The sequence below is a fragment of the Brassica oleracea genome, chromosome C3, assembly GCF_000695525.1.
Source record: "Brassica oleracea var. oleracea cultivar TO1000 chromosome C3, BOL, whole genome shotgun sequence".
NCBI classification, from domain to species: domain Eukaryota; kingdom Viridiplantae; phylum Streptophyta; class Magnoliopsida; order Brassicales; family Brassicaceae; genus Brassica; species Brassica oleracea.
Genome location: NC_027750.1, coordinates 41,061,024 through 41,071,182, shown reverse-complemented (window position 1 = coordinate 41,071,182; position 10,159 = coordinate 41,061,024).

The window sequence follows — 10,159 nt, the reverse complement described above, 5'->3', positions numbered from 1 at the left end:
AATTTCAACCAGAGTTCGCAGCACCAGAAACCCTACAGCAACAACTACAACAACAACATGGGTTATGGAAACTCCTACTACCAGAAGCCACCACCCCCTACACAAGAGAGCAAGATTAGAGATGCTTGATCGGATTGGTGAGGGACAGCAGCGCATGACAGTGGACTTCAATGGGAAGATTGATTCTGTCTACACCAACCTGAACACAAAGTTTGAGACTTTGAGCACTCATGTGAAGAAGCTGGAGATACAGGTTGTTTAGACAGGAGAAGTTGTTAAGAGGCAGGGAGCCTTGACAAGAGGGGTAGAAGATGATGTGATGAGCACCACGTGAATGCCATCATTGGGGATGATTTCTGGTAAGTGGTGAAGGAAGAAAAGCTGCAAGAAGGAGATTACAAAGTAGAGAGTCTGATGAGTTTGGCGGATCGCATTGGTGTCGATCTACGCCGAGCCATGAACATCGGTCGATAGAGGTCAACTAAAACCGATCGACATCCTCACTCGGACATCGATCGACAAAACCTACGGAGTCAACCACATCTTATAATGTCGTGACGATCATGACTCACGAGGAGTTCGCAGCAAAACACCCACATCCTCCCAGTCCTGTCTACGTAAAAATTGATCGACATTCTTACTCCGTCATCGATCGACATCAAGAGACCGACATCAATCCGTCAACATCGATCGACATCGACCATACAACATCGATCGACATCCGTCCAATACCAAAATCCATTATAAGCGAAAAAGCTAAATTTGATAAACAATACCTAACACCAGATGAATTTGGTATTTTCAGGGACCCAGATGGCTACGCAAGAGCAATCGATGGACGTACACTCCACGTATCTCGAGAGGACATTGTAGACATCTTTTAGACATCCAATGGAGCAGACAACCTCTTCATGCAACAACAAAACATTCCAGAGCACCAGGAGAAGGTTACGACGGAGTTCTATGACACAACTGGTGGCATAGAGAATCGCTTCAAACAGAAGTCTCGACATCTTGCTCGACCGTCGATCGATGTTGACGTCCCAACATCAGTCGACATACGTCCAGAATTTGGCAGACGAGCCTTTGATTTCTTTGGGACTAGGAGATTCTACTGGGAGGAGAAGGATGAGTATGGAATCTACAGAGATGATCAGGGATACGCCAGAGATGTAGATGGACACACCATTCGTGTTCATAACAATGATATCAGAAGACTTCTGGAAAGAGCTTCAAGAGATGAGCCAAACTACATCTGTCTTCTGGAACATGCTAGCTCATTCACACAAACCAAACTAGTACCAGAGATCTACACCAAGGACGAGATCAATGAGATGTTCTATGGAGTCTGTGGAGAACAAGAGAAGAACAAAGGAGACTTCCAGATGAAGCTTGATGGTGTCTACTATCCTCTGAATGATAGTATCAGTTGGCTAACTACTTGCATGGAAGAGATGAGGCAAGACATAGCCAGAATTCGGCGAGCGACCGACGTTTCTCGACCTACATCGATCGACAGACATCGACATGCATCGATCGACAGTCGCTTACCAGAATCGATCAACAACCGCTTACCAGCATCGGTCGATGACAATCAACAACACTCCCACACGATGAAGTCTCTACCAGATTTTCATACCAGGGCAGAGATAGATCAGTTAGTAGAAGGGATCTACAAAGCTCTGGAAACTATAGAAGAGAGACTTGATAGGAGATGTGATGACATCTATTTCCCAATGGATCTTACCATTAGTGCTGTGACTTCAAAAATAGAAGCTATTCAAGGGGAATTAGTGGAGATTCAGAGTTACATTGCCCATCGACCAGAAGCGTCGGCATCGATCGACAGACACAACAACAAATCGACTGACATTCATAGACGGACATCGGTCGACGACGCTACAAACCAAGGGAGGCTAGTACAAAAGGTGACATCAGATATGTCTGATACACACAACCATGGAGCGGAGATCTCAGCTGACACATACGCCACACTTATGAGACATTAGTTCAATCTTGAGAGTCTTGGAGATAGACTGCAGAAGATAGAAGATACAACTACAGTAATGAACGACAAATGGCGCAAAGGAGATGAAGCAATGCGAGACTTCACTGGTACATGGTTCAACAAGCGCAAAGAAGAGATAGAGACTTGTTTCCCAACAAGTGTCATCACTAGCCCAATCACCTCCAAAGTCAAGCTAAATGACTAACAAAGCGCTGAGTGGGAGACAACCCACTATTAGGTAATATTTATTTGGTTTTTATTAATCTAGTATTTATGTTGGTTTTTAATCATTGCAGGTCATTATAAACAAAAAGAAACAAAAATAGATCCGAGTAGACGATTACCGTGAGTATCGACCGACGAGACACTGCCGACATCGATCGACAGAGCATCACCTGCCGCGACTGATATCAACATCCTTACATCGGTCGACATCCATTCCGGTCTGGTATATCGTTTTAACTTGTTACTTGAGCTTATGATTTAATTATCACCATAACTCCGACTGAATTTACACTAGGGACATTGTAGTTTACGTCTTGGGGTGGTTTACTGATATTAGTTTATTTATGAGTCTTATATATTTTCAAAAATAACTTTTTATTGAGTCAAGAAGGGGATAATGAACTTTTTCAATTTTTACTTACTATCTAACCACTCTCTAGCACCATTCTTTGAGGTTATTGACTGCAGGGTGTACTGAATGGAAACACCAAAGTGGATCACCTGCCAATAACATCCATGCTAGCTGAGAAAGTCTGAAGGAACCGAAGCTGACTTCCAACCTTAATCAATACAACTTGTTGTTTTGGGGCTTGGTATACATTGGATCGGATTTCTCTTTCAGGTCTAAAAGGTACAAGTCTGTAAATTTTTGGTCTCCTTCTCTCCTCTCTTTGGCATCTCAAAGATAAAAAAATAAAAGATTGAAATGATTTCCTAGAAGAGGCAGAGGGGTAGGAGTGTCTCCTGTGACCCCATTATTCTAAATCTGAAAGGAATGATCACACGTTGTGGAAATGAGGGGCAGGAGTGTCTCCTGTGACCCCATTATTCGCTCCACTTTGTCAAAAAAAAGAGAGCTACAAAAGTAGAAAAGTCAATAAGATGAACAAGATGGCTATATCAGCATCAACATTCATTGAAATTGAAACTAATGAGATTCAGAGAAGAGAGATATAGGGAGAAAGGAAACAAGAATTAGACTACTTGTTTACTCAGATACCTGCTAGAGTAAGAGTCCATGTGTCCCTTGCTCGATACTCCCAATATTTAGCCTACACATTTATATGCATAAATGAAGTCAGTCAGGCGGAATCAGCTAAGTTGTGGGCTTAAAGGTTTGGTTGCTAAGCTGAGGTCTAGTAAATGAAGTGCCTCTAAAGTTGGCACTGATCTGATGTTGCTTGAAACATTGCGGAGGTAAAAAACGTGATTTTAAAATTGTCTGATTCCCTGATTTTTTCAAACCTCTTTCAGAGAGACTGCCTGTTTGTTTTGCTTGAGGACAAGCAAAAGGGTAAGTCTGGGGGAGTTGATAGACCATGGATTTGACCCACTTTCACTCATGGTTTATAGGTGTTTTATTAACTAATTATTATATTATAGAGTCTATTTATTATATTTATAAGATCAGGAGTGATTTAGAGATAAGAGGTGATTTTAGAGCATTTTTGAGATATTTGGAGCAAGCACCCGAGATGACCATCGAGCTCGACCATCGGTCGATACTGAGGGAAAAATATCGATCGATGTTCACATCAGAACATCGATTGACAGCGAAGCGCGCAGAACGCATGTTTGGACACAACCGACTTGAAGCCCAAGTCTTCACCAATTTACAAGATTACCCCTGACGAGTTTTAACCTAATTATATGAGCTTTGCCACCATGTTAGAGGCAAAGTGTGCTTTTCTTGTGTTTTCTTGTTTTACTATTTTCAGCAAAGGTTTTCTAGGATTTTGATAGATTGGAGAGAAGATCCAAAGTTATTTTTGTGATTGGAACTCTATTGATATCTATTTACTATTCTAATGAAATTTTCTTACCTATTTGCTATTATGAATTGCTTGGCCATGTTTTAGTAGTTTCTTTGTTATATTTTAGGGTTTAAATAGGTTACGAGGGTTTAGCCCCAACTATACATTACTGAGTTGTGATAATAATCATTAGAATTGTCATTAATGCATGATTCTAGATTAGCTACCTAGAACTTGCCCTAGGAATGTTAGATATAAGCGATAGCTTCAATCTCATCCTGAAACCATTCTAATTGAGCTAAGATTCTTGCTAGAGTAAGGCGAGAGCTGATCTTGCAAGCTTAGTGAGCACATTCAACCCGCGCATTAACGCTTGTCCAATAGCGTCGACCGATATTCAAATAGAATAATCGATCGACATTATGAATAGTGTATCGATCGATATTCATATAGAATCATCGATCGACACTGGTCAATAGACGAACGTAGAAAGCGAGAGCCTAGTGGTTCGTTTATAAGTGTTGAGCTCTACATTATCATGCATGCAACTCATTAGGAATCTGTAGGATTATAATTCCAAGTTTCCTTAATAAAAACGCTAAGTATAGCTATTTCTTTTTTAAGCACCAAAACCTCAACCAATCAATCGAGCAATTACTTGCTCAACAAACTGCAATTTTACATTTAAATCATTAAATCACCATACTTAACAAATCCAATTAGATTTATTAGGTTCCCTAGCTCCTTGTGGATTCGATCCCTAAGTACTACAATTGAACCTCTAATTTGAGAGAGTAAATTCACTCCTTAGGGTAATTTTAGTGATATTAATGTTCCTTGGCCGTGAAGCTTATTTCGTCCGTACCCAGGAGCGGCTGTTTCGGCTTGGCTGCCTCTAGGCCGTGCTTATCGTTCCAAGTGCTTTTCTTTGCGGCTGTTTGGCTTATACCGCTGATTTCTGATCCGCCCGATATGCCATGGATCACTCGGTCCTATCGAGGTGGCGAGACGGGAGCAGCTTCAGTGGGCTTTCCTATTGTCTCCTTGCTTAGATGGCTCTTGGCCTTTTCGGAAAGGAACTCCATGAGGTGTCCTTTCTTAAGCAATTCGTTGACGTCGATCGTCAGTGCGATGCAGTCCTCTGTTTTGTGACCGTGATCACGGTGGAAGTCGCACCAGAGACCAGGGTTCCGGAACGAATCAGGTGCTTTCATCTTCTGAGGCCACTTGACCTGTTGGCCCATCTGCCTCAGAACATTGATCAGCTCCGGCCTTGAGACAGAGAGGTGGGAGATGTCTGGCCATGTGGACACTGCCATCCCTTCTGCCTTCTCGATCGGCCGGTTCTGGTATATGCCCCGATTTCTGTTCCCAGATTCCCTGGCTGGTCTTGGAGAGGGTTTCTAGTCTTGCTCGGTTTGGTCCGGTCTGACCGCCTTGGGGTCTTGCTTTAGCTGCGCCTTAGCGCAAGTGGCAACATCTTCTTCCCATTTTACATGTGCCAAGGCTCGGGACATGACGTCTTCCATGGTCTTGCACTGGTACTTGGTCAGCTCCTTATAGAGGTCCCCGTTGGGGAGTAAGCCTCTCTTGAAGGCAGAGATGGGAGTGGGGATGCTGCCTTCGGGAATGGCCACCTCCTCTTGATTGAAGCGGGCTATGTAGCTTTGCAGGAGTTCCGCCCGATGCTGGAGGATTTCGTATAGACCATCATAGGTTTTCTCCAGGTCTCTGTTGCTGGCAAATTGTTCCACGAACTTGTCACTGAGGATAGCGAAGGAGGCTATGGACGTGGAGGGTAGGTTGATGTACCATTGCAGAGCGGGTCCAGTCAAGGTTCAGCCGAATCCTTTGCACATGGCAGCTTCACGCGACTCTTTTGGGAGTGCTACAGCGAGCATCCTTTGTCTGTATTGGGCGACATGATCGTCCGGATCGCTGGTGCCGTCATACGCCTTTATGTTGGGAAAGGAGAACTTCCTGGTCATCTCGATCAAGGTGATCTCATCCATGAAAGGAGTATCTGCGTAGGAATCGGGGTTCCTCTTTCGGATGGGGGGAGCTACCCATGGGAGCCTTTCAACCATGGGCTGCATGGAGTCGAGCCTCTTGGAGAACATCTCCTCCAGATAAGCAACCATGGGAGACTCCGTCTTTGCTGCTCCCTCGGGTGCTTCCTTATCGGATTCCGGCTCAGATTCGCTGTCTTCTATGTCGTAGGTCTGAGCACCCTTAGCCTTTTTGCGCGTTTCTGCATCTCCTTGCGGCGTCGTAGGCGGGAGAGTCATGCATGTTCCGGAGTTAGGTGTCTCCAGAGTCGGCGTGGGTCGGATTTGAGCCCAGAATCGACGTTTTTTGTTACTTGTCGTATTGAGGGCTTGGTTCTCGTCTCAGAGGTTTAGATTCTCCAATTCGTGCTGGCTAAGCTTTTCGGCACTCTGCTCCAGTGGATTTGAGTGTTCGTCGAGCTTCTCCTTCAAGCTCTAGACTTCCGAGGAGAGCTCGGGATTCTCCGCAACTTCTATCCGAGCTCTATTCAGCTCGGTTACTTGGCTTTGTATACCGTTGAGTTGCCTTTGGAGCTCTGCTTCTCTTGGAGTAGCTTCGGGTAGCTCGTTCTGCTCATCCACCGCCATTATAACGCAGTTTAGATAACCCCCCTCTTTCTAGCGCCAAACTGTTAGGGGAGTTTTGTGAGTACTACGGAACGATGGATGAGGCTGGTATTTCGTATGAGTTTGAAAGTAATGAGATTGAAGGAGGCGTTTTATTAGATCAAAGAGCTGGAACTACAATAGATTGGTATATAAACCCTAGTTCTAGCCGCCTAGCTCTAATCTCTAAGTCTTTGAAGTGTCGATCCCTTGCTCTAGGGTTTAGGTTAACTTTATATAGTTGTCTTGAGGTGGGCCTTAGTCGGTTTGAGCGACTTGTACTCTTCCATATTCGGAAATATGGAAGGTTCTCCTTATCGGAAGTTTTCTTTTTCGCGGAGGAAGGGGGCGGTCCCTGGGATTGGACCCGGAATACTTTCTAGCGAGGACCTGGGGCGTCTCCTAACGGGGACCCTGGGCGTCTCCTAACGGGGACCCAGAGGCCGGTGTCCTGCCTGGGGTCTGGAGGAATTCAATACCTGAGTATTTTTCCCCAACATCTGAATAGATCCACCTGTTAGGTTTAGGGTTTAGATATTCATGAGGGATTAGCCCAAAATATAGAATTTACTAAGTGTGAGGATATTAATCAATTAGACTGTTCTTAAAGCATGTGTTCTAGAATAGCTAACTAAAACCTTGCCTATAGATATTAGGGCGCATTCGGAAGATTGGTTCTTTGTCTGAAATCGTTTAGGTTGTGATAGGATTGCTAGAAACAAACGGAATATGGTTTAGTTAACCTAGTGAACACGTTCAAACCCGTTCGTAACCCTCCCTGGAAGGAACTTCGATCGACAATTCTCTAGTTGTATCGATCGACGGGGTGAAAGGTGTATCGATCGACACCCCGTTGTTTGAATCGATCGACACATTCTCAGGACGAACAAGCGAAAGTTGAGTTCCTAGATCCGGCGATAGATAGCCTAAATATACGGAAGTTGATCGGCTATTCTAATTGTTTGAGTTCTATAATATCCATATATACTTAGTCTATATCTCTATAATCCTGATTGTCTAAAAAGAAACCCTAAGTCTAGCAAACCATCTGATAGGGCATTTTTGTGTATGATCTTTGTGAGTACCACGAAACGATGGATGAGGCTAGTATTTCGTATGAGTTTTAGAGAAAATAGACTTGAAGAGATATTTTATTGAGTAAAGAAGCCGGAACTACAATGATTGGTGTCTAAACCCTAGTTCTAGCCGTCTAACTCTAATCTCTAAGTCTTTAAGTGTCGATCCCCTGCTCTAGGGTTTAGGCTCCCCTTATATAGTTGTCTTGAGGTCTGCCTTACTCGGTTTCAGTAAGTTAAACTCTTACATATTCGGAAATATGGAAGGTTGTCCTTATCGGAAGTTTTTCTTTTCCCGGAGGAAGGGGGTGGTCCCTGGAACCGGACCCAGAGTACTCCCTAGCGGGGACCCGGGACATCTCCTAGCGGGGACCCAGAGGCCAGTGTCCTGCCTGGGGTCTGGAGGAATTCAATACCTGAGAATATTTCCCCAACACCATCCTTCTGTCAAACCCCAATCAATCAATCGAGCAATTACATTGCTCACACCACTGCTATTTACATTTAAACCATTCAACCTAGCTTAATCATATATCTATTAGATCTTTTGTGTGCCCTTGCTCCCTGTGAATTCGATCCCTAAATACTTCAATTGAACCTCTTATTTGAGAGAGTACAAATCACTCCTTAGGGTAATTTGAGTGATAGCAATGACGCATATGTGGTTATCAAGGTTTTTAAAAGCATTATTTTTCCTAAATTTGGAGTTTCTCGAGTAGTCATAAGTGATGGTGGCTCCCATTTCATCAACAAAGTTTTCGACAGATTACCCAAAAAGAACGAAGTGCGCCATAGAGTTGCTACACCATACCATCCGCAAACAAGCGGACAAGTAGAAGTCTCAAATCGACAGATTAAAGAAATCTTGGAAAAGACTGTAGGAATATCTAGAAAATATTGGTCTAGAAAATTAGATAATGAACTTTGGGCCTACAGGACTGCATTCAAAACAACACTAGGAACAACCCTGTTTCATCTGCTCTACGGAAAATCTTGTCACTTACCAGTTGAGCTAGAGCACAAGGCAGCTTGGGCTATAAGATTACTAAACTTCGACATTAAACCAGATACCGAAAAGAGACTCATGCAGCTTAACGAACTGGATGAGTTCATACACTTAGCCTTAAAAAGTCGAAGTTATATAAAGAAAGGACGAAAGCCTATCATGACAAAAAGATCATTTCCAAGCACTTCGAACGAAATGATCAACTGCTATTATATAACTCTCGGCTTACATTGTTTCCCGGAAAATTCCAATCTCGTTGGTCAGGTCCTTTCACAGTTACAGAAGTCATACCTTACAAAGCTATTACTCTAATAAACAGTAAAGGAGAAGAATTCACAGTGAATGGACAACGAGTTAAACATTATTGGGCTAAACCAGCTATACCAAATAGCAGACCTCAACGATTAGGCCTTTCCGATCACCGACTAATCGGATCATAAAGTCAAGCTCAAGACTAAAAATAAGCGCTGAATGGGAGGCAAACCATTTATGGTTTAAGATTTTTAGAATTAGTTTAGGAATTCTTTAGAGAAAAATAATGAAAAATAATAATAATAAAAACTGTGTCGATCGACATAGGGATCTCCTCGTCGATTGACGGAAAACATAAAAACACGGTCCTACTTAAGTCGACATTAAGTCGATTTTTCCCAAAACCGAAAACTCTTCGAAACAATCGCCCTCGATTTCTCTCTCGTTTCTTGACCAAATCAAATCATTCTTGAGCCTAATCCAGTTGTTTTTCAACGCTCTATTCGTTCAGTTCAGTTAATCAACCGTTCTACAAGGTATGAACTAGAAATTCTATAACTTTGGAGCATGTTAGGGTTGATATAGAAGATGAACTATAATCGGGATTTTAGGGCTTATTTAGATCGATTTGTGTTATTGGAATGCTAGAATAAGGATTATGGATCGATCTGAGTAACTATTATGCCTTGCAAATCGAATTGCATTGAGTGGTTTTTGCGAAGAACATGTCGATCGACGACAAAACATTTCTGTCGATCGATTTTCCGGATATATTATCGATCGACTTCGACACAGACCTGTCAATCTACATCGAACACTAATTTGTCAGGTTCGCTGATCTTGTGCTTTCTATTGTGATATTTGGTTACATATGACTGAGAGAAGGAGAAAGAGGAGATTCGATACTGCTGGCAGCTCAAGTGCTGCACCACCACCACCTCTGGTTTACGACCAAGAGCCTTGGCCGAGAGAATGGGAAGAAGAACCCATCGAGATGTTTGCGCACTTTGCTAACCCTCGTGCTGCTGTCAAAAGCACGGACTGCACCCACCGTGAGATCAGAAACGAGTGGGATGATTATGATAGCCTGTTCTACAATTAGTGGAAAAAGGTCATCATTGAGCCGACGCGATTCATTGACTGGGCAACCATCAGGCGGCTAGGTCTCAAGCAAGACCTCACAT